Source organism: Oryzias latipes, chromosome 4 (genome assembly GCF_053564925.1).
Source record: "Oryzias latipes strain Hd-rR chromosome 4, Olatipes_Hd-rR_3.1".
NCBI classification, from domain to species: Eukaryota; Metazoa; Chordata; class Actinopteri; order Beloniformes; family Adrianichthyidae; genus Oryzias; species Oryzias latipes.
In genome coordinates, this window is record NC_136240.1 from 25997227 (window position 1) to 26023806 (window position 26580).

At 40.5% G+C, this 26580-nt stretch overlaps 1 long non-coding RNA gene across 1 annotated transcript in view; it reads left to right on the top strand.

Annotated features, from left to right (window-relative positions):
* The window catches only part of LOC144991929 (uncharacterized), a 71792-nt gene that overhangs the window by 42716 nt on the left and 2496 nt on the right, over positions 1 to 26580 (top strand). Inside the window, exon 3 of the long non-coding RNA XR_013655606.1 lies at positions 8574 to 8684. This is a non-coding gene — a long non-coding RNA (uncharacterized LOC144991929). The remainder of the gene's footprint in view (positions 1 to 8573; positions 8685 to 26580) is intronic.

Here is a 26580-nt window from a genome sequence, read left to right on the forward strand (position 1 = left end):
ACCCGCTTCGGCTGCGGGGTCTGGGGTGGGGTGGGGTGGGGGGCTTGTCGGCCCTGTCCTGTGGGGGGGCGTTCTGGGGGGGAGGGGGGGCCCATTATTAGTACGGGGGGGCTGGTAGGGGGTGCGGGCCTCTTGGCGATGGCGGCCGTGTCCCTTGGGTGCCGGCTCCCTGGGCCCGGCGGTGCTCTCTCCGCACGGTGGGGGGGTTCATATTGGTGGGCTGGGGGACGGCTGTTTGACCACCGGGGGACAGTCTACCAGCTGTCCCCAACTTACCCCCTTCCTTATATAACCTCATATTAGGGTGAGGGGGTGGGGGGTCTAGCCTGCGATGCGCCTTGGGGGGGGGGCTACTTGGGAGTGGCCCCCCTCCTATGGTTGCCGTATGGAGTGGGCCCCCCCTCTTTCGGTTTTATTTGCACCTTAGACATGTAGGGTCCTTGGTAGGGGGGGTGCTTGGACATCACTGCAAGCAAGCAGCAGATGTCCTCCTGGCACCCTACCCGCCAATTTTAACCGCACCTTAGACATTTAGGGCCCCTTGGTGTGGAGGGTGAGGGGACATCACTGTGAGTAATCAGGAGATGTCCCCTTAGTGCCCTACTCGCCAATTTTAACTGCACCCCCCTTAGTACACACACCCCTCCCCCTTCAATATATACATTCAAACATAAACACACACACATGCACACAAACACCCTCTCAAACACCCATACACGCACACACATTTTACAAGGAAGGTGGGACCTGGGTCCATCTGTCCCCTACCCCTTCCCTGGTGGGGGGTGCGGGCCTCTTGGCGATGGCGGCCGTGTCCCTTGGGTGCCGGCTCCCTGGGCCCGGCGGTGCTCTCTCCGCACGGTGGGGGGGTTCATATTACACCTGAGCCGGGGGTGTTCGTGTCCCTGGGGGGTGGGTCCTGGTCCTTGCCCCTGGACGCTGGGCCCCGCCAAACTTCCAACATGGCCGAGCCTGGTCGGGCCATATTTATAACATCCCTTGTGGGCCGCCCTTTTTTCCCCGGGGTTCCCCCCTCCTGGGCGGGGGCGGCGGGCCCCTGCCTTGCTCCTACCTGGACCAACCGTGGGCCGGGTGGGTGGCTGCCTGGAGTGCGGAGCGGGTCTCCCTTGGGGGGTCCTGGCTCGTACCTGGGGTCGGGGCGGGGGGATGCCCGGAACTCCTGGGTGGTGGTGGGGTGCTCGTCTGGGGCTGTGGGCGTCCCTCTCCGGTGGGGCCCTGCGTTGGGCTCTTCCGGCGCGGCGGGGGGCTGCTTTCCTGGCTGGGCTGGGGCGGCGCTCTCTTTCCCTCTGCGCCTCCCTGCTCTCTGGCTCTGGGGGCCTCGCGGCGGTCCTGCTGGCCCTGGCCTGGGTGGCGGTCTTGGTCGCCCGGGGGGCGGTTGTTCCCTGCCTGTTCCCGTGTGGGGTTGGGGGGGCTCCGGCTGCCGCTGCTGCTGCGGCGGGGGTATGGGTGTGGGGGTGGCTGGGCGCTCCTCCTCCTTCTTTTCACATTCCACCATCCATTTTAGAAGAACATAAACACTCACCTGAGCACAGGTGTTAGCTCACCTTTGCACTAATAGTTTGCATGATTGAATGAAAGATTTCACACTAGTTGGTTTAAAGGCATAGGTATGCGTTCGTGAACACTATCTGTTTTGTGTGCATGTTGACATGTGGACATTTTTGCGGCTAGCAGGTGTGTTGATAATATTTGAGTGTGTGTGAACAGGCCCCGCCCTTTTTGTACTACATTTGAACCGTACCGTAACGATAAACAACCAGTAAACCTGCCTGCTCTATGCTGCTTCATGGTCTTACCCCCCTTCCCCTCCTATTATCACCCTCCTACCCCCCCCTCTCTCTAACGTCCCTCTCTCTTCTTCCCCTCTTTCCTTTTCCGTCCGGTCCAACACCAAAGATTTTCAAACATGATTGAAATTAATAAAGTTTGGCCTCAATTACAAAAGGGGTTTATTCAGACATACCTTTGGTTTGTCTGAAGATGAATAACCCCTCTTGTTAAAATAAAATATGTCCAACACAAGAGGCCCTCAGCTCTCATCTGTTTGCCTAGCTGTTGGACAGGACAAGTTAAAAAAAAAAAAAAAAAAAAAAAAAAAAAAAAAAAAAAAAAAAAAAAAAAGACTTGGTGTCATATGATTTTTTTTCCGGTCACAAATCGCAATCCCTGATTGGTCAAAGTTCAACCTGGTTTAACTTTCAAAGTGTGTTTAATAGCTGTGCTTTTTGTACATAGAGCCTGAAAACAAGTTGTAGAAACATGTATAGCCCAAAAGCCCAAAACATTGGACTTTTCATTGGAAGTGGTCGCTTAAATGAGCATGGCTAAGGGTAAGTGTAACTTAAGTGTGTGCCCCAGAAACAAACTGGCGACCCATTCGCCCAACTGTAGTTGGGATAGGCTCCAGCATCCCATTGACTCCGAAAGGGATTCAGTAGGTTCTGAAGATGGATCGATAGGAGTGACACAAAAAATGCCATTTTAAATTTGACCAGAAAGAGACACAAAGACCAGACAAAGCAGAACATCAAAGAAGCAAAAACTTGAAAAGAATTGGCAAGAAACCTTTAAAGGGCAGAAATGAGATAAATGCAGACCACAAACATTTAAGAAAAGAGCACATAAAACCCTTTCAGACCCAAATCTAAAAAGAGTGAGAAAAGACCACAAAATAATGGGCAATTAAAATTAAACAACAAAGACTAACATGGGATGAAGTGAGAAAAATAACCACATCTAATAAGTAAACCATGGGGACCTGACTAAAAAGGATGAATTTGTTAATCTAGTAACAAAACAATACTAGGACTGTCCAGGATGAGGAAGAAGCTGATGGCAAAAATAGTGAGCTTGATCAAACATTAACTTTTAAACATCTGTCCAAGTTCGCTTGTTGACCTCAGATCCAGCAGCCAATAACTGCAGGACTCCGGTTAACAGACTGGCGTCAGTGTAAAGCGCTGTCATCAAGTAAGCAAATATTGACCGATTACGAGTAAAAACTCTTTCATCCTTGTTATTTTAAAAGATCTAAAGTCTGTAACTGTTTTGCACACAGCAGGAAGTGAATAAAAAATCTCAATGCCAATGTTCAAAAACGATTTTATCAGCTCATGGTAAAAATGATTAAAACATTTTTATTCTAAAGAAATAAATTATATATAAAAAAATCTAGAATAATATTAATGATTAAACAATAAAATACTGTATAAAAATTCCGTATTTGAGAAAAAAACTGCAAAAGTGAAAATCTGAATACTGTTTTAAAAAGTACAAAATAATGTTACTAAAGTGCTAAATGATAGATTTATTTTAACATAAGTCATAATAAGGCTAAAACTGTTTAAAAATAATCTCAAGTTTAAAATATTTAAAGAATAATATGTTAAAATAAAAAAAATCGAAATAGTTTAATGTTTTATTTTATCGCTTTCTTTTCATAAAAAGTAGCATAATATTTAAAATACTAAACACAGCAATTGTAAACTTGTTCCTCTTAAAATGATGATCTTGTCAAACTTTGCACAAACTGCTGCATTCATGCCGACCTCAGCAACTCTCGTGCACTTTCAGTGAGTTAAAAAAAGAAGAAGCCTCTCCCTGCTTGTCTAGTGTGAACACCAAAATCACGCGTCACATGCCCGGTGTGAACATGGCATAAGGGATTGCTATAGTTTTCATCATTTTTTATAGGTAAAAATGTGCAAAACCTTTCACAAAAAAGACTGCTAGGACTTTGCATCGTTACATTTCTATGCAAATCAGGGGCTACATAGGTTAACCGAATTTCCAAAAATCTTCAGTCATAGCAAGAATGGCTTTTGAGTGAAAGGAATGGAGCAGTTACACAAGTATGCAAGAGGAAGTAGATACCAGAGAATTGCCCCTTTCAGTGTTTTTCACAGCAGTTTGATGACACAAACAGAAAGTGAAAGTATTCAATAGTAATATGCAAATATTTGAAGGAAGACAAACAAGAGTTTTTTTTTAAAAATAAGTTGGTTAAAAACAAGACAAAGAATTAGTCAGAGAGTGTTTTTGTGACTGAGTCTAAGAGCGAGGGGTTCGGCGGAGTAGCAGTGAGTAAGAGGGGGGAAATCCAGAGCGGAGAGACACAACAGAGATCCAGACAGAATCTCTGCTTTGATCGCACACTCCGTCTTTCCTCTCGTGTCTGAACAGCAGAGTCGCACGCTGTTGGCTCTTTCGGCTCTCATAAACAACAGATTTCCAAATCCTAGACAGACTGCAGATGTTCTCCTCGCCCTTACACAGCCGAAACCTTCACTGGGAAAAACAACTGATCTAATCATCCAGGATGAAGAAGCATTTCTTTGATTTGATGCTAAAAGTCTAAAGAATAAAGGCAACAACTAAAAACAGGCAGAACCTGACCTAAATGATCCACTAGATGCATTAGAATTTGCAATTGAATGTATTGTCACTGCTGAAAAAACAAGTGTTTTTCTTGCATTTCCTGAAGCTGTGCAGTCCTTCAGCAGAATTGCAATTGAGTTCAAAGTCTGACAGTTAACTGACCCTTCATCTATAGTTATTCAAAGGATGCGAAGCATGTAGGCTGATAGCATTCTTCACCTGTGATTGGCATTCAATGATAAAGCAAGAAACAAGAAAAATACTTCAGAGCTGCATTAACTTCCTCACATGAACAAAATTTCCATTTTATCCATATGGAATGCAGATGTTTCTGTGATGATTTTCTGTCTTTGTTAAAATGTCCAATTACTTCCTGAAACCTTCTTTAGAGATAACCAAAACAAAACACCTCAAACTAGGTGTGACTCACATTAATGCCCATACAAATGTGAGTGAAGTCATGGAACCTGCTACTCAACTCATATGATACTCACATAAAACAGGTCAATGTCAAAATGATTACCTATGCTGAGGGCAGCACCTTGAGTCAAAATGTGAAATCCTGCCGACTATGGCCACTAACAAGCTTCAAATCGGTGCTAATAACTCAAACAAAACAGTCATAAAGGTTAATGAAAACAGGGACTGCAAACATTCTAGAGCAAACAGTGCAAAAGAGGGATTAAGAAGGCTTTAGGAACTAAATCGTGGGGACAGGTTGCATCACTACTGTAATCCAGTATGCTGAAAGTGTCAAAAAATTGTGCTAAATTTTGTGGGGGGTTTTGTTTTGTTTTTTGAAAGTGTATTTGTTACACACTAGTTAACAAGGGTTTTTATCATGTCGAACAACATTACCAGTCAATGAGGGCTACTCATGAGACTTGTTGGGCTCATTTTTAAATATAAAAGTATTTAAATGATCAGATCCACACAGGTATAAACTAACAACGTTTATTAGTTAAATTAACATTTTGCAACAAAGGCACTGGAGTTTGAAGGTAGGCACCTGGTTAGCCAAATTAGTTGTTCTTACTCCTCTTACTTCTTATCTGTTTCACTCATGAAGACTATTGGATGCTCTAAAATCTCAAAGAGCCAACTGAACAACACGGAGGGTCCTAGAATCATGGTGAGGACAGTCAGGTCACATACTATGAAGGCGTTAATTATTTTTAACTGAGTAATATTTGTTACATGAAAATCTTTAACCCTTTTACACCGGAGCTTTTGCTCTGACAATCTTCTGACTGCTGTAACTCTTCAGCGATGACGCATTTAACATAATTGCAATGTTTCTAAAGCGGAGAAAAGTGGTTCTGCGCCATTATGCAGGACTTTACATTTGTAAAGTGTTTGTAATGCAGCACTTTATGTGTGTCTTTTTTTTATGTGTGTTGTCAGCGAAAATCTCCGGTGTTAAAGGGTTAATATTGTTTTTGAAAATTTGCCCAAAAATATCGATAACTGTAAAAGATAACGTTCTCAGTGCAAAAGTTACGTTTTACATTTGATTTATTAATCAATCACTGGGTAATACTAACACATTTCAAGTCTGATGTGTGTTTTTCATTAGGGCTGCTCTGCCGTCCCAGTAAAAATGCCTCCGAAACCGGAACTTCACGTGAACTTCCTGAAATTTGGACCTGTTTGCCTGCATGAATGAATCACGTTTAAAGAGCAAGTGTGTCATCTATGTTCTGAACTCTTTTCCCGAGCCAAAACGTCTCACGACAATTAAACTTCATCTCCTTTAGTGCCTCATTTCACTTCCCAGCATTCTCTTGGAGCTGTGCACAAAAATCCTTTAGTGTTGTAATGAGTTACCACAAAGATGAATAAAAATCCCCCCTGACTTCCTTTAAATCTTGTAGAAGTTGGATCCCGGGAGGCTTGTTTGCTGGTTTACTGAAGAAATGAAAGCGTCTGATTTTGGGTGTCAAGGAGCAGAGAGGTGTAAATCTGTCAGTTGGTGCTATGAGTCACTGTAAGTGTGAGAAAGTGTTATGATTTGTCTACTGAACTCCAACTCTTCAATGTGAGTCATTGCAGGGTAACCTGCATACTTTGACCCCCCATACTCCATAAATCATGTGTTTACTGTCTGAAGACGGGGTCTGGTAGACAACTGCAGGTGTCAAAAACAGTCAGCGACCTTTGGATTTTACAGACAAAGGGTGAAGTTTTCGTTCTGCTCTTCACTGTGACTTATGGAGGAGCTTTTGACATTTATGTCAAATAATTAAGTATTGAAGGTGTTTTTGTTGTATATTTTAAAAACTTTTTAAAATGTATCTCCATATTGTCTTTAGGGTTGTCTTGAAGACCCACTCCAGGAAAAGGATATTTTTGCTGTTTTAAACATGTTCTTGTGGTATTTTCCTCATAATTGAAGAACATATATATATAGAGAGAATTAAGCTGAAAATTATATTTCTGAATATTTATTTATTTAAATCATTGTGAATCAGGAGCAGATGAAAAATGCAGTAGGAAAAAGATTGTATTTGTTATGTAGAAAACAAAATGGTCGGGCCACAAGCTCCTTTCTCTGCTCCATTCTGATGCATCCACTTGCAGACAAATAGATCCATGTACTTCTTTGTTTTCCTCGTCTGAGCTGGCATCTGGATCAAAACTGTATGGCTGGATAGCTCCAATATTGCTTGTCATTTTTGTTGCACCAGTAATGTTAGTTTAGGGTTGAGAAGATCGTGTAAACAGATTGATGATGGGAAGTGGGGGCGGGCTTACTCTGCGTTAACAGTCCCACCCAAAACTAAGAGGCGAATTTTCTAATGAACCCCTGCAGAAATCAACACAAGTTTTATTGGCAAAACAGACCCAGACAGTAAATGAAAACTATCATAATTGATTGTTTCACCTTCACAACATAACAGCCTAATTAGTCATACTTCATGCCATCAGGCCTTTTCCAATTCATGGCTAACTAAAATTTGTTTTTCAACTTGTCATTTTTATCTCTCTTGGGTTTTAAATGAAGTTACAACTAGGTTTGAGTTTCAGGGAGCATAAAAAACTACCAGACAAAAGAGAAGGAGAAAGACCAGGAAAATATAGCAAATAGTTAAAGATGACAGCCCCTGTAAAATCACAGAAGATTGCGATGGTCATTTGAGGTCGTAATACTCTCTTTTGTGTTTTGACATTTTAATGATAAAACATTGTTAGGATTAAATATACACACCTAATGGTGCGTATATTTTTTAACGATGTTGATGCATCTATAGTTTTAGCAAAATGCCAGAATAACAGCCTTTATGAAAAATATAGTTCATAGCAACCATTGTTTTTCACGTCTGCAGGTATAAATATATTTTAAAGTATTTTTAAGTCTAAAACTTGAAGTATTTTTTATGCCAAAGTTTTTGCTCGACGTGTTCAAAAATGTTAAAACGATAACTTTAAATGAAACAGAAGTGGATTCACTTTAAGACACTTTACTGTTTACAACTTTTTGTCCATCGGACTAAGTATGTGAAGAATTCTTCAAACATCAGGACATTTTGTGAGTTGATTTGACAAAATATTTGCATGCTGATTGCATTTCTTTACAAAACCAGATTTGGATGTTGACTAGACCACATGATTTGCTGGTTACAAATTCACTGCAATGCCCAGACCTCCACAATCTAATAAAATCAGAAAGTTTTATAGAATTGTCAGTTTTTCATATCTCTACATTATCATCCCCCAAGGACCTAACTGTAGGTGCAGTCTTATTGGATACGTTTGCAAAGAATCAGTGGGAATAAAATTATTTGCATAATGACGTCCTTTGCATTTTGCAATGCATTTTGCAATAGGTGGAGTCAATTAATTGGATGGAGTGTGTGTGTGTGTGGGGGGGGGGGGGGGGGGTGTAGAGTCAAAAAAAGGATACACCCGTCCTGTTCAATGACTGCAAGAGCATGTAAAGCATAACTTCCTAGGATCTGGTTTTGGACAACAATGAAAGCCCTGATGAGGAGTTTGCTCATCAAGCTCCTGCAGATCCTCTCTGAAGCTTCAAATCACTTTGTTTTAATTTCCAGCCAACCCACAGACTTTGAAGTGAGTTCTCAAAGTCACCCAGATCACAGGAAGCTGAGTTTTTTTTCTTTTTTTTTGTCCTTGTCGGCCTCTTTCTGCTTCACCCTCTCATTTCCTTCCAGGAGACTCCCTCCCCCTGCTGCAGCTGTCTGAGGAGGGGTCGGCGTGCGAGGAGTCACGAAGGAGTCTGAAAGGAGGTCGGAAAAGCGTGATGAGTCAGCTGCAGCCGTGAGGTGATGAGAGTTACAATAAAACGCTCTTCACAGAACGTAGACAGAGGGGAGTGCTTTTATTGTGGCAGGATCAACCATAGCAAATAATTTCTGCCACGTGTCCCCCTACCCCTCAAAAAAAGAAAAAAAGACAGATCCACTCACACATTTGATTAGTCGGGCCACAGAAATCACTACTGTTTGACAGGACCCCTTGACTGATGGGTCACATCCAGAAACCACTACAAACAGGCAGCTAAATATACAGGGGAGTAGCATCTGGAAACTATCCTGTACTGAACAGAGTACTCTCGGGTCTTTTAACTCTTAAACTATCATATTATTAATCAAGATTAAATTATTTTAAATGGAAAAGTTAGAAGCTGTATAGGATTTGCAGACAAAAAATATCATGAATCAATAATACTTTATGATGAGCACAAAAAAACACACACAAATGCAAAATGAAAGGAGCCCCAAAAAAGAGCCTTGTGGAACACCACATCTAAAAAGTAAAAATTGCATTGATCTTGGACACAAAAACTTCTCTTACTTCTTCTAACTTAAATTCAACTTCAGTTACCCCAAACTGTCTTCTTGTTGTGTATTATCCAATACTGAAAGAATTAAATCAGAACATTTACAGACATTTGTCATAGTTTGTTTACAATTTAGAACTTTAGCTCTGTCAACATGTCATGATAGGAGTCCTTTAAATTTGTGTTTAAAACTCTTCCCAAATTTTAAACTTCTGTAAATTCATGAAAGTAGCATGAAACAAGAAATGGAATTTTGTTTACTACTGCTATATGGGGACAAAGTGTGATATTAGTCATAAAATATGTATTTACCTAAGTTTAAATAAATTAAATTAAATTAAACTTTACTTATGTAAATGCATTTTTTATTCTATAAAAAAAGCTAGCCATCAAAATTGGAATAAAAACCAATCCACCCGTTTGCCCTCCCCCTCTGCTAACACACTCACCCTATGACCCCACACAATGACTACTGGCCTAAAAACATGACTGTAATTATAAAAGACACCTATGACAGAAAAATGAAAACCTTATAGAGGCCTTCAAGAGACTTCAGTTATTCTACAGTGTAAATGCTTTTACCCGGGTCAGCAGACTTCACACGCATATTTGTCATGCGACTCAACCTTAACTCTAAAAGAGTAAGTAGAAAAACTCAGAAGATTAAAAGAAAAGAGGGAGCAGTGAATCTTTCTGTCCTCTGCCTCCAGAATGAGTTATCAGACGCATAAACAGACAGCTCTCATACATGAAAGAGGAAGTACACACCTGCGGCAGCTTCCACATCTGGCTTCACTTTTCTCTAAAGTTTCTGTCAGTTGTAAGAAACTCGCAAACAGTTCCTCAAACTGAAATGAGTGAGAGCAGAAGGTTGGAAAGAGCTTCGAGTTAGGGAAAGAATCTTCCAAAGAGGGGGAAGAGGGAAGGAACTGCTTGTTGTTTTTGTATTCACATACCGTATTTTCCACACTGTAGGGCGCACCGTCAATGAATGTTAAGGTAAGACGCACCAAACTGTTAGGCAAATTAGGCGAGACAAAACAGTCAGAGATGAGTCTGTCAGTCAGTCTGGCTTTATTAACTGTGTTCGCAGTAATTCTAGAAATAGTTTGTAACTCGTTAGCACATTTACTCTACCTGTAACTTCCAACCTTATTTGCAACACGTAAAAAAACACAGTCCAACACCACTACATGTTAGCTACATTAGCCGTATTCATAATAACACCCAACAGAATTGGTGATCTCTAACTACTTTTTTCTCATTTGTACATTTGCCCCTTATTTTATTACATTTTTAATCTAAAACCTTGAAATGTAATAGAGATTGTAAGTCTAGTTCCCACTTCACTCCAGCCTAGGGGACAACTATCATCTGGACTATGAAAACATAACAATAGAGTGGGTTAAGTGCAGTTTGGAGAGGATGGCCTGAACTTCCTCCTTTTAAAGGTAATTAAAATAGAAGATACAAAAACTTCATTTGGATCTCTTTTGGTATTTCAGATTTTTTTATTTTATTATTCTGTGTTCTTAAGTTAAGCTTTGTGTTCACACACTGTCTACTATTAATCACCTGCTATTCCATAACAAAGTACTCTTTGGAAATGTAACTGATATTGCCCGCCTTTCCTGAGAATGTGAGCTTGCACAAACGCACAACTTCCTCTTTTGGTCATTTTTTCTATCCAACAGAATTCTCTAAACCCAAACTTCTAGTTTTTTTTTTTTTTTTAACTCTTGGTTATTAGCACAGCTATCTGGAACTCAGGGTTCATTAACTGGTGAGCATGGGACCCCTCTGTAGTTTTAGGTTCTGCAGGGGGCATCTCACGTTGGCCCACATGTAAAGACTTCCACAAAAATCTTTGAACTGCTGTTAGTGTGACTTTCGGATAATGTGTTGGTAAAAAGCAACACAGTTTTTTAAGCTATTGCCTTCTATCAGAAGAGGAAAACTTTATGCACAAATCATGCACAAAAGAAAAGTTATGGTAAAGATTTTCAAAACCTAAAATTCAGGCTCTGATCCAGGATGCTGTGAAGTTTTCACCAACTCTGTGCAAATCTGGGGCCCGGTGTCCCTCTGCCTCGTGGTTTGGTTAGGAAACCAGCAGCAGCAGGAGGGAGGGGACACATGGTTTGAAATCAAAGGGTCGCTTGGGTGGGTGGGGTTAGATTGGCGGTAGGCGGGTTGGGCATACCTCAGCGCACGGCCTGTAATTGTGGGCACGTGGACACGGAGAAATGAGGCCCTGTCACGGTGTTTAGATGAAGCTCCTGTCTGGTTAGAACAAGAGAAGATGATGGTTTTTACAAAACCAAAGTCAAGCAAAGACAGAGATTCATTCTCAGGCTTTTGATCGTGCAGCATAGAAAAATCAAACCACTCTCCAGGAGGTTTAACATCATAGTTATTCCTGCATTAAAAGGACGCTCCTCAAATGAGAAAAGCTTTCATTGTTTCAATTTGACCCATTTCTTTTTTCTAGGCCGGTTTCCCGCCATGCTCAGACTTAGTGACCTCAGCCGTTTGGTTTCAAATTGGTAGAAGGGGTGGGGGTGATCCTGTGGCGGGACGGGTGGGGTGACGCCTGCAAATAGCCTCAACTGGGATAAAAATAACCGCCGGCACACAGAGGGGATATTTATAGTTCAGTCAGAGGAAAGGCCTCTCTGAACGCCGTCATGTTGCACTTGGCTGCTTGGAGAGGAGAACAGAGGAAACATTATTTTTTTGCATTTACCGTTTGGAGTTCAAATTCACAGAGTTTCTTTTATTATGTGTGTCTGGATTTTTAGTAGATTTTAGTCAAATTTACAAACATTTTATGACAAAATCAAGAAAGATTTTTTTTAAATGGATTAAGGTGAAAAAAAAAATTATATATATATTTTTAGAATTTCCATTCTATTTCAATAAAATCTCTGTCTGGGTATGTTGCACGTGTTTCCTTTGTTTGTTTTGCTCCACACCTGTCTCGTGCTGGTTTTCTCTTCCTTTTATGTAGCCTTTAATTCACCCTGTGATCATTGTAATTAAGCAATCTGTCATCTTTCCTTGTGTTTTTGCCTTTTGTGGCCACAAGTCTGGACTTAAAATAGAAAATAAACTTATTTCCTGCATGTTTCATATGTCTGGGGCTGGCTAACAGAAAACAGAAGTGCAGGAAGCATCAATAACGATGGTTTTGTTTACTTTGGTTTTTTCTTTTCTAAAAAGTTGTGTTAAACCAATAAATATTTATTATTCTATCTATAATTTATTATTAGATTAGTCTTTTGACTTTTTCTTTTCAAATTAAATAAGTTGCAGACACAGTTTGATGATTCTTTCTGTTGTTGCGGCTCAAACTTTGTGGATTCTTGTAAAAAGTTTACTAGGATATTAATCAACACAGCTTTTTCCATTTGTTAATTACCCATTTGACCTATTTTCAAAGCGTTACCGGTGGTCTTATAATTTTTGTTGTTTTTGAAACCCCCCCCAAAAAAACTGTGTTGTTTTCTAGAAAATCGTTTCTGCAGAGCAGCAGAAGTTCATGAGAAATTTGCTCTTGAGTTGTAGGTGGTACCTATATATATATATATATATATATATATATATATATATATATATATATATATATATATATATATATATATATATATATATATATATATATATATATATATATATATATATATTTATAGAGGTACACAAGAGACAATGAAGCCAGACGAATAAACAGGCTCTTCGCAACTCAACCTGCAAAAGTGTACGCTCAGTGGCAGGGTCAAAACAGCCGAGCAGACCCACCAAGGCTAGAAACTGAACAGTACTGGAAAAGTATATGGGAGAAAGAGACAGCACATAACAGCAATGCCCAGTGGCTGGTCTCTCTGAGAAAAGAACATAGCAACCTCCCTGAACAGAATCCAGTAACCATCACAGTGGCTGACATCCAAGAAAGAGTCTCAGGTATGAAGAACTGGACAGCACCGGGCCCTGACATGATACATGCCTACTGGCTAAAGAAGCTTACCGCACTCCAAGAGCGCCTGGCAGCACAAATGAACCAGCTGCTCAGAGATGGGACTCACCCCGAATGGCTAACGGAAGGGCGAACGATCCTGATCCAGAAGGATCCCTCAAAGGGTGCAGTCTCATCCAACTACCGGCCAATAACCTGTCTGTCCACAACATGGAAGCTCATGTCAGGCATCATTGCAACCAAGATAAATAGGCACATGGATCAATTCATGAGTAACACACAGAAGGGCATTGGTAGAGACTCCAGAGGAGCCAAACACCAACTCCTGGTCGACAGAACTGCAAGACTGCAAGTCACGACACACCAACCTGTGCACAGCCTGGATTGATTACAAGAAGGCCTATGACTTAATGCCACACACATGGATCACTGAATGCTTGGAGCTGTACAACATCAACAGGACTCTAAATGCCTTCATAGGAAACTCAATGAACCTGTGGAAAACCACCCTCGAAGCCAATGGGAAGCCACTTGCACAAGTGTCCATCAAATGTGGGATATACCAAGGTGATGCTCTGTCCCCACTGCTGTTCTGCATAGGTCTGAACCCCCTCAGCCAAATAATCAACAAGACTGGCTATGGATACCGACTCAGAAATGGGGCCAACATCAGTCACCTCCTCTACATGGATTACATCAAGCTATATGCTAATAGCAAGCGTGACATTGACTCCCTGATCCACACCACCAGGATCTACAGTACTGACATTGGGATGTCATTCGGGCTCGAGAAATGCAGCCGGATGGTGACAAAGAGAGACAAGGTAGTCCACACAGGAGGGGTCTCACTCTCAGAAGGGACAATAGCAGACATCGAGGACAGTTACAAATACCTTGGAATTCCGCAGGCAAATGGCAATCTGGAGCAGGCAACAAGGAAAGTTGCAACAGCTAAATACCTCCAACGAGTAAGGCAAGTCCTGAGAAGCCAGCTCAATGGCAAAAATAGCTACAATAAACAGCTACGCACTGCCAGTTATCAGATACCCTGCAGGAATAATAAGATGGCCAAAGGAAGAGATACAGACCACGGATGTTAAAACACGAAAGCTCCTCACCATACATGGAGGGTTCCATCCCAAATCCAGCACCCTGAGACTGTATGCTAGCCGCAAGGAAGGAGGCCGAAGACTAGTGAGCATAGAAGCCACTATCCAGGATGAAACATCCAAGATCCATGAGTACATCAAGCTCAAGGCCCCAAATGACAGTGTGCTCAGTGAATGTCTCAGGCAATGGAGAGCAGAGGATACAGTGCTGGAGGACAGATCCTCATGGGAGGACAAACCCCTGCATGGGATGTACCACCGGACCATAACTGAAGTGGCTGATATCAAGAAGTCCTACCAATGGCTAGAAAGGGCTGGCCTACAGGACAGCACTGAAGCGCTCATCCTGGCAGCTCAGGAACAAGCCCTGAGCACCAGAGCGATAGAGACTCAAATCTACCACAGCAGACAAGAACCAAGGTGTAGGCTGTGCAAAGAGGCCCCTGAAACAATCCAGCACATAACTGCAGGATGTAAGATGCTGGCACGTAAAGCATACATGGAGCGCCACAATCAAGTGGCTGGAATAATATACAGGAACATGTGTGCAGAATATGAACTGGAAACCCCAAGGTCAAAATGGGAAACACCTCCGAAGGTTGTAGAGAATGAGAGGGCAAAGATCCTGTGGGACTTCCAGATCCAGACTGATAGGATGGTAATGGCAAACCAACCAGACATTGTAGTGGTGGATAAAGAACAGAGGAAAGCCGTTGTGGTGGATGTGGCAGTGCCAAGCGATGGAAACATCAGGAAGAAGGAACATGAGAAACTGGAGAAATACCAGGGACTCAGAGAAGAACTGGAGAAAGCCTGGAAAGTGAAGGTGACAGTGGTGCATGTGGTAATTGGAGCACTCGGGGCAGTAACCCCCAAGCTGGAGGAGTGGCTACAACAGATACCTGGAAAGACCTCAGACCTCTCAGTCCAGAAAAGCGCAGTGCTAGGAACAGCTAAGATACTGCGCAGGACCCTCAAGCTCCCAGGCCTCTGGTAGAGGACCCGAGCTTGGAGGAGAAACCACCCGCGGAGGGTGAGAGGGGCGTTTATATATATATATATATATATATATATATATATATATATATATATATATATATATATATATATATATATATATATATATATATACATATACATATACATATACACACATACATATATAGACTTTATAATCAGGAAAAGGTTTATAGAACATATTAAAAACAGCAAAAACAGATTTTATCATGTCTACCTGTTCTTAGTGTTACATTGTCAGATTATAGCATGCATTATTATGGGTCGCTCATTTTACTTCAGGATTATTGTTTTTTTAGTCCTGCTTTTGTTAGAATGTTTAGGGTTCTGGCAACTCTGTTTTGCTTTACTTTGAAGATTTATATGTTTGGTTGATTTGATTTGAAGAAAAGAAATCATATTTTTTCTAAAATATGAGCTAAATTATTATTATTGTAGCAGAAAAAAATAAAAATAATTGTATACATTTATAAAGCATGTTCTTTTTTTATGTAAATCTGACTGTAAATGTAGTCTCTGTGCCTCTGACTGGAAAACCTAAAGATGATGAAGAGTGAAATGAGAAAGGGTGGAGTTGGTGGAGCAGACAGGGCCAGGTTGGAACAGTCAACAAGAGCTGCCGTCCAACGGACTCACAGTGGTGGAAAATCTGATCTGCAGTCTGAGGTGACGTTTGGACCAAAGCCTGAAAAACAAAAGATGATTTTTTTTGTTTCAAATGTCAAAGCTCATTGGGGAACACAAACACACTGGTGGTGTTTTTCTCTTTGGCACATCAAATTTATTCTTTTTTCTTTTTGATATTCCTGACAAAGTTTAGCTGTGCTTTTCAACAATATTTCTGCTGTCTGGTTACCGTGGTAACAGGTATTGTGTCTTCATTACCTGCTGCTGAACGTGTGGACAGACACACCTGCAGCTTGATCCAAGGACAGACATCATCTGCTGCTTGTTCACTGCGTCTCTGCTGTCTGCGCTAAAATTTCTTAAAGCTTCCTGGGAATTTTCACAACATCCTTAACGTGTGTCGAGCGCAATTTAGAGGATTTAGAGGAGACTGCTCAAGAGTTGTACTGAGCTTAAGGCAAAGACTTTGGGGGATTTCTGATAACCTGTTTTTGAATAATGAATCAACCAAAGATGGAAGATAATGAATCATCTTTTTATTTTACTCAAAGCAAACCATAAAAATATTTTAATTTAATTTAAAATCATAGGCTGTTGTATCAGCAAAGGAGAAGGAAAACCATAGTTGTTTGTGAGCTGTATGAAAGTTTTTCTTTAAAAAATCCTCAGAGTTCAGATTCACTTCAGGATTTTCCTGCTTGGAAATGAAACTTGAATGAATGAAATTTTAAGAGAAAGACAAAAATCAAGTGCTATTAGAGCAGACGTAACAGGACGTTAGGTTTGGAAGTTGAAGAATGTTATGTCTTAGTCACAACTGCCCTTACTAGTGGGTATGGGCCACGAAAATGGGCAAACCTGTTCAGGACACGCAAGAAATATCAAAAAGTTAAGGCCACTCAGTGATAAGTAGCCAGTACTCGCACCTTAAGGCCGTGTTTTTCCATGTATGTAATTAAGGTCTTTCAGGATACATGTGTGATGTCCATCATATATAAGTGTTTCTGGCGTTTGTCATTCGTCAATGTGCACAGATGTCTGTCGAGGGTGTCGGCCGATGGATCTTTATGTGAATTCGATTTTGAGCTATTCAAAATTTTTGGTCAGTTGGGATTTACGCAGTTTACACATATTGAATGTGGTTTATGCGCCAATTTTTCCTAAATCTTTTGCAAATGTGCGTGACTTTTGCAAGATGCGTTTGCAAATTTGTGGATTTCCATGACTGTTCCACGTATGTCCGACCGACTTTTCACGCATGTACCACCGATGTATATAACTTTATCATCATGTATACGGCGCATAAATCACATTAAAATTATCTAATTGACTCACAAATTTTGGGCCGGTTTAACCAAAGTTCTTCCACAGTTTTTAACGTGGCTCATTTGTGATACGTCTGTGAAAATTTCACGTAAAGACCACAACTTTTCACATATGACCAATTTTCATCCATTCAACATGCACAAACTATACATAGTGGCTGTGTGACATGGTTTTTACTAACAACTAGATCGGACATGTCCAAAGTCCGTAACCATGGGCCAAATGTAGCCTGTGTTCAAATTTTCACCAGTCAGCAGGCTCCTCCCATTGATTTAGTAATAGGCAGCCCCAAGCATTTTTCTAAAAACTGTCCGCTTGTTCAAATTCCCTTTCAAGTCATTGTAAACCTGTGACAACACTGTTGTGCGACGCTTCTGTGCCTCTCTAGTTTAATGTGTCAAACTCAAGGCCCACGGGCCAAATATGGCCCGCCATGTATGTCACTTTATATTGCCCGCGGGAGCACAAAGGTTTTTAATTACTTAGAATAAACCATAAAAATTGGTATTTATTTATTCATATATAGGGGGAATCAGACTTGAAATATCAGATTGGGCAACTAGACATTAGGACTTAAACTGTGCATATAACCTAACCTGACAGATTCAAATTTAAAAGGATTTATGCTAGAGTAACAAGCAAACATATGTTTTCTATGCAACTTTAATTGTCACTTTAAAAAGTTATAATAAATAAATAATAAGTTATTTAACATTAAGGAGTAGTTACATTTATTTTTCATTACATTTAGTTACATGTATATATCTGGCCCTTTGAGGACAATCACTATGCTGATGTGGCCCTAAGTGAAAATGAGTTTGACTCCCCTGCTCTAGTTTATTGAGGGCCACTGCTTCCAGGAAGAGTGGAAACTGGCATATTTTTGTCAGTGAAATATAAAACAACTGTGTCTGCCTAATATGGCAAAGGGATTGTGGCTGTTTTCAATGACTTCAATATCAAGAGAGACTGAACAGAGTGAAAAATTGACAAATTGACAATAATTTTGACTGAAAAAAAGATGGTTTTGTTTTCTTTGTGAAGAAATGAAAAGTATGCCATTGCAGAACAATATTCATGGAATGTTCAAAGTTCAAAGTTTGGCCAAATGGTTGAGCCTCACACATTTTCACCTCATCAAACTGGCCCTCTTTGCCAAAAGTTTGGACACACCTGGACTAAGGGGACCAAATCAGAGCATCACCCGCACATCACGGACTAAAAAAACTAGGTGTACCCACCCTAGCCCAGCACTATCTGGATATGTTCCCAGCAACCCTTGACTAATTCGTAAAAGAACTCCTGTAAGGAGTAGAGGCCATCCATCCAACCATCCATCCATTATAAACCTGGGGAATCCCTTTTGGGAGCATGCCCCGGCTACTGTTGGGTGAAGGCAGGGTCCATACTGGACATGTTGCCAGTCCATCACAGGACCACACATTCACACCTAAGAACAATTTAGAATCATCCATCAACCTATGAGGCTTGTATTAGGCTGAAGTTCACATAGAAAAACCTTATGCAGGAGGAGAACATGCAAACTCCACACAGAAAGTAGACAGCCAGGATTCAAACCACAGCCTAAAGCCAAGAGTGCTAACCGCTATACCACCTCAAGACTCAACCAAAACCCAATTTATTCAAAAATCTGCAATGTGTAAGAATTGCAGTTAACCCTTAGATATAGTTTTCATGGAGTACAGCTGTTGCAAAAAACTGGGGAAAAAGAGAATTTAGTATGAATATTTTAATAAGCTCAGAACATATTTAACAGCTTCTTAAAACCAAAGTTTGTAATGTAAATTCTGAAACTTGCATTTCCAAGTTTGATCAACTTTGACATATTTAAATACAGACTAGCTTTGCAGTTTTTCACCTGAAGTTCAGTAGAATTCAGAGACATAAGTCAAAGCTTTAAAACGGAAACTTATCATTCTGATAAAGACACTGACAAGAAAAAAATGGTTTGAGGTAGTAGAGAGAGTAAAATTCTGCTTTGACTTCCAGTAAATCCCCCCACCCACCCACACACAGTAGCAAAACACGCCCCCGTTGCGTGTTTGTGCTTCTGCTCCTGTCGGGACCCTCGTGTGCGTTTGCAGGTTGAGCTCCCAACATAACACGTTGACCTAAAACACAGCTTTGAAGCTCTGACGACCGGACACGGTGTCCTCGCTGGGTCTGGTCCTCACAAAGGCCGTTGTGCAAGCACAAACACACATGCAGAAACACACACATGCATGCAGCAAGCATTGCTGTCTTCTGGTTTGTTGGTCAAAGGAGAAGACACAGTGATGACAACAACAAAAAAGAAACTTTAATAATTAACAGCAAAGAAACTTTGAGTCTGAACAGTTTGCAGCTTTGGTTAAATCCTGACTATAAGACACTTGCAACCTTTATGAGCAACAGCATGTGCAGGGAGACTTGACTGCATGGCGCACACAGGCAGAACTCTGTGTTCCTGGTTTATAGGTACAGCTGAACTGCTTGAACCCTAAAACGCAGGCTGATTAAAGGGCTAAGTCTTGTACTCGGCGGCCTTGATGTGACCAGAGTTGGCCTGCTTGGGAGATAAAGTTACACTTCTGTTTGTTCTTCAGTTGCCTCCTTTAATTCTTTGACACAACTCGGGTTAATGAGGTTACTACTTAGCCTTCAAAGACACAAAGTTACACTTTTAGGGCAATGGTTTATGGAAAAAGATTAAACTAATGGGATTTTATGATCGACTGAATGGCATGGGGTTGATTGGCTTGTGTTTTCCTCCTTTTTCTGATCCTGACACCTGCTATTGATGGATGTACTCAAATGCAGCCTGATGACAGCTGCAGAGGTTTCCTCCCAACTCGTGCAAGTCTTTTGTTGGAAATCCAAAAACACAACAAACACACATTGACAAACCACGACCTGATCAAATGCATGGCTGCTTTGAGGAGTCATCCCGAGGCCGTTTTTCATGACGAGGATACGGCACTTTGGCAGCAATTAGCTGAACGTATTATCTGCCTCCTGCACGTGTCAGCAGCCGTGCAGCTGCTGATAGAGGCTGTAGTCAACCACACATGGCTCCACCCAGCATGACAAACCCTCTGTCACACCAGCCTTTTCATTTTGCGTGTCAGTTCGAAAGTAATATGGTGTAGAGAAAGAAAGAAAAGAAAAAAAAACAAAAGAATTCACACTGATTCATTTAGCAAACTCTCATTTTTAAGAAACTTCAAATGAAACACAAAGAAAGCAAAGTTAGCTGTGATGCATTTGGGTAAACCTGGCAAGAAAACTTCACAAGTTGATTCTTTTAAAGCACGAAGTGTGTTGTTAAAAGATCCACTCCAATAAAAATAGGCTTTTGGTGTTTTTAACATGTTTTGGGGGCATTTTTCTGACGATGAAGGGAATATGTTAAGAAAATTAAGCTTAAAATTACATTTACATGATTGTTTTTATTCAAATCATTGTCAATCAGGAGCAGTCCGATAAAATGCAGAAGCAAAGCACATTTGTCATGTAGAAAATATGTTAGGCGAGCCACAACCTCCCTGCTCTATTTCCATGTACGTCGCCTATGCTGGTCTCTAGCTAAAAACCGTCCAGCTGGATAGCTCCAATATTGTTTGCCCTTTTATGTTGCACCGCTAACAATATGCTGGGGTTGTAAGGGGGCTGTAAGGTAGCAGGAAAGCCCTTACACAGATGGACCATAGGAAGTGGGGGCGTGGATGCTCTGTATCAATAGTCCTGCCCACAACTCAGAGGCAAATTTCTGACGAACTGCTGCAGCTCTATAGAAACTGTTCTAGAAAATGACAAGTTTTTTTTTATTTCGGCTAAATCATAATTGAAAGACCACTGGGAACGCTTTGAGAATAGATAAGAGCAGGATCGGAGTTGTGCAATTTTTTATGTTTTTCCCAAAAATTCTTGGGCATGAGGCTTCCTGTTTCCAGAGTTGGGCTATCTTTTCACCATCATGGATTTCAAAGCTGTGGAGTTTAAATTGTGGTTGTTTACAGGGTGGGCCAGGGACCCCCGGTTGCCAACTTTTGCTTTTGATGCAGACAGCAGGAAGCCACTGCAGAAATCCATTTAGTGGTGTGATGAATCTTCTGAAGTGTGAATCATCTGTAGAGGTTTTTATTTTGAAAAATGGTAGTGATAAAACTATTGAGGACTGAAACTGAAACAATAAGATTTTGGATTTTAACAAGGATAAGGTTAAGTCTGCATGTTGTGGAGGAATAAAGGTTTAACTGTTCATTTAGACCCCATGTTTCCTGCAGAATCCTCTTGCACAGCAAAAACTGAATCTTAAGAAAGTGAAAGAGTCTTGTTTTAAAAGATGTCTTACAAGAAAACAATCTTATTAAGAAAGTTTTTCCATCACACGATAATGTTCATTTAAGAAAGCATGACTTTTACTCCTAAAGTAAGATTTCTTGGTAAGACCATTTCCATTTTGTGCTCAATTAAAGATTTTTTTTTCAAATTCTAAGAATTCTTGACTTATTTTTCGGAGGCGTGTTTTAAAGATTTGAGCAGACCACATAACCTCAGCTCTTATGTCAAAGAATGGGCCTAATGCAGACAGCAATGTTTTAATTTATTGATAGAGGGGAAAAATAACAGAATTTCGAATTTGTGTCATTTTTCTATCAGTCTGTGAAATCTCTTTTTTTTCTGAAGTTTCTTGAGCTATTTTGATAATGTTACACACTCAGCCTTCATCTGTAGTTCCTCGCCTCCTCTGTTCTCTCCCCCTCCCTGACTCATCTTCTGGTTGGTGGTTGAAGCGCCCATACATGGTCAGTGACGCAACAGGAGGATCTCCCTACGTAACATGCTGACATTCTCTTTAGCTCAGCCTCGGCTCCTTATAAAATCCAAATGAAAGCAGTTCCGAGCTCACACTGGCTGCCTGAACTCTCCCAACAGCCCAATCACCAAGCTCCATCTGTTTCCATGGCAATGTGATGCAGGGACGAGCCCCCAAGCTGGCCGTGGTGTTGCTTCTCAACCGAAAGCAGCCGTGACACACTGAGCTTCTTTTTGATTCCTCCAAAAATAAAGTGTCTACTCTTGAGGGTCTGATGAGGGCTATCTCCGTCACCAAACAGAGATCTCTCGTGGTGTCAATACTACTCCCTTCACAGCTCCGACATGGAAAAAGCTAAAAATATAAAGGCATGAAGCTGTCAGTACTACGTAATATTTACTCACCTTTTCCAAAAGGGACTGACGTTGTAAAGTTTCACCTAGATAAATGGTTCTTCTGCATTCTTGGGAGGAATTTCACACTATGTCATCAAGCTCTTGGCGCACAAAAGCAAACAGGAATTGTAATTGCCTGTACAAGTCATGAATTATGACCAGCAAGCAAAGAAAAGAATGAGTCTTGACCAAAGTCCATAGTCCAAAACCTTCTACCGGTAATCAGCCATTAAAAAATAAAGACTCCTGCAAGTCTAAGACGCGAACCAAAGAAGGCTTTAAATGCAGACAAAGAAGTTTGATTATGGGAGGTACAGCAATTCTGATATCTGTCCTAAGTTCAAAGGGTCATTAATGAAATCCCCATTCAAGTTTTAAACACAATCCCAGTGAGCCAAAGAGGAAGTCTCCAATTAAGTCTAGACCCACATGTCCCAAATATGGTCCTCCGAGCCAGGAATCAGATCAAAAGCATCCGTCTGTTTCTTCAACCCACTTCATCCTGTTTAGATTTGGGGTGAGAGGGGGTGCAAAAGAAAGGACAAAGCCTGAACAGATCACCAGTAGAGATGGGGACTCCTGTTGTGATCTGGATTCTGTTTAGCCTGTACTTTCAATAAATTCAGATTTAGCTTTAAGACTTGAAGTTTAACCTCTTCACGCTGCATGTCACTAACACAAAACGTAGCGTGTAATTTTAGGACTGCTACTCAAATTCAGCATCACCTTAAAAGAAATATAAATAAATAAATATTTGATTTGAAATAATTTCAGCCATGAAGGAATTAAAGCTCCTGCACCAGTTTTGTTGGTTTGTTGCTTTCAGGATTGCACTTATGTTAAAACTTTATGTTAAAAACCTGCTGAATCCTTTTTGGGGTCATGAGTTGCCAAAATCCCTAAGACTTCTATGGAGGAATAAAGAGCTACTCAGTCATTCTATTTACCAGAATAACCATTCTTACTCTTATACCTTTTTCTAACATCTTCTTGATTATCTTTTTTTTTCATAATATGTCTTTATTGCAAGTTATTCAAGTTATAAACTGGCCAATCTGTTCATTTCTTTATAGAAATCTATGGGATTTTTGTTTCTTGGAACCAGCACTTCCTGTTTGAAATGTGAGGGGGAGGGGTCACTCCGTCCACTTCTCAAATACACTCAATGGTCATATCTCTCAGACCTTCAAAGCCAAGTTTAGGATTTTCTTTAAAGCTACGATTAAAATTTTCTTTCTTAATAAAAATTGCACCGGGCTGCACGGTGGCGCAGTGGTTAGCGCTCTTGCCTCACAGCAAGAAGGCCCCTGGTTCAAGTCCCGGCTGGGGGACATGAAAAACACAACATCAATGGGGGCCTTTCTGTGTGGAGTTTGCATGTTCTCCCCGTGCATGTGTGGGTTTTCTCCGGGATCTCCGGCTTCCTCCCACCGTCCAAAAACATGCTTCGTAGGTTGATTGGCAACTCTAAATTGTCCAATAAGTGTGAGTGTGAGAGTGAATGGATGTGTGGTTGAAGATATTCTACCCTGCGACAGACTGGCGACCAGTCCAGGGCATCCCTTGCCTACGCCCAAGTGGCCGGGATAGGCTCAGGCAACCCCCTGACCCCGAAAGGGAATAAACGGTCAAGAAGATGAATGAATGAATAAAAATTGCAGTTTGGTCACCCTGGGCCGTCCCTTTAATTGTGCCTTCATAGATACAGACTGCACAGTCGTCCTGCTGTTCTTCTTCACTCCGATGCATGTATATCATGCATTCCTTCTCTTGTTCTTTTGTTTCTCTACTGCAGGTTCTGGTTCCATTAAAGATGTTTATTTCATGTCAATTATGAGTCTTTTCTCTCCACTGTCACCTCATACTTCCTCTGCAAGGGAAATTGCAAAAACCAACTCTTAGTGCAATTTGTTACATTCTCAGATAAAAGTGTGCCTGGAAGCAACAGATCTGGAAGAAAGACATTTTAGTAGCCTCTTTTCCTCTGCACATTTACATTTTTCAAAGCAATACTGCATAAATGAAAATGACCGAGTTAACCAGGTCAGCATGTTCAATCCTGCCTTTGACAGCTACTTTTAGTCTGAAAAAACCGAGCGCCTTTGCTGTTTGTAAATAAACAGAATGTACCAAACTGCAACCTGGAGGACAGGTGTACCACACTGAAGCAGTCTCTCACACACAGAAACCCTCACAAACACCAGGAAGAGCCCTTGGGCGTGTGAAGTCATTAACACAACCTGGTACATTCCTTCCTTCACATCAGAGACGCCGCGTCTGTCTTCGTTTGTCGTCACTGACATCTCTGAACTCCGATCAGTTTGTGCAGCACATGCTGGGCGTGAACTCTTTGTCTTTTTAACATACTGTCCAGATCCCTCCCAGGCATTGTTGTGGCGGTGGTTGCCATGGCAACCATACTCCACAAACCACAGAAAGCTTTAACCCGTTTTTTTTTTAATTGATTTAGTAGCATTTTTTTTTCTATTTATTTTGTTTATTTATTTATTTGCCTTTGCAGCTTCCAATCTAAACTTATTTGTTTAGATTATGGATACACAATTTTTTTTTTCTGAATATGCTGAAGCAAAAAAAGAAAAAGAAAAATACGAACCGTCACTCTGAGGTAAAAATGCTGACCTGAACGAAAGCAGGGAATGCATCAGCTGCACTCAGCTGACTCTGCAGGGAAAAGGCTTTGCTTTTGGGATTGTTGGTGAAGTCAGCAGATCAGCAGGACAAGATTTACTTTTCTGTGTGCAGAGCTATCAAAAATCTAGACAAAAGCCAGTAATACAGGTTGCAAATATCCTTATTAAACACATTAGGATTGCAGTTCCCACCATGCATTTGCTTATAGCTATTTCTTCTCTTTTTCTGTTGTTTCTTCATAAATCTGAAAAAGTAGTAATTACAAGAGTTATGTTGGATAAGCAGGAGCATTTGGGGTATTTTAATATTTAATATTAAAGCTGTTTTTTTATCTTATTGGTTAACATCAATGATTTGAAACTTATTTTCAGATGTGACTCACTGAAAAGTCTCACTCAAAGCATCTTTTGATCAATTTCAAAAGTGTTCCCAGTGGTTTTTTAATTATGATGATGCCATTTTTAGGCATTTCAGAAAACTTGGGTTGTTTTCTGGGACATGGTTTCTGCAGAGCGACAGGAGTTCATTAGAAATTCAGAATAATTTAAATAAATAGATACTCATAAATGCAATTTTAAGTTTAAGTTTTGCATATATATGTCCTCCATCATCAGAAAAATGTCACTAGAACAAGGGAAAAACACAATTTTATCAGCGTGGGTCTTTATTTAAAACAATTAATTTAATGCTCAGTAATTTCTGAACTTGAGTTTGCCAGTCACATCAATTGTTTACTATTACATAGGAATGACGCCAACCTGCCAATAGTGAAGTATTTATTCAATTTTTAAGGTGAAAGTTACAAAAAGCTTTAAAACTTTTGCTATAAATGTAAAGATTTGATATAGTTTATGGTAGTTTCGCCTGTCTTTTTCCTTGTATTTTTGGATTTAAACATTTTATTAAGCCTTTACACTTGTGATCAGTGCTATAAAAACAGTTTTATCTTCATTTTTTGTGCAGTCTAAAAGACAAAGTTTACAACAAGGAATAGTTTTTTTTGTACAGTTTCAGGTATTTTCTAGAAATAATGTGTTGAACAAGGAAAAAATGTCTTAAAAACAAAGAAGGTGAAAAAAATGAAGCCTTGTCACACAAAAAAACATTTTTACGGTAAAATATTAGAGCAAATTGGAAAGTTGTGAGAAAATAAAAAGCTCAAAAAGGTCTTAGACCGTTCAGGCTTCAACTTTATTTTGAATTGCTGACTCATCATTTATTGCAGACACCCACTACACGTCAGACATTTGCTTTACACATAACACAAAACCTTTTTTCTTTTTTTGCCCCTTTTCTTAAACTCTGTTTCAAAGGATGTTTTGCCCGCTTTTTGTACAATATGCACAGACTTGTTGACATATCAGAAAACTTGCATTGCAACATTTTGGTCACTTTTTTGAAGAATCAATGGCTCAAATATTTTCTCTTTCTGCTTTGTGCTTTGCTGATTCTGTAGAATA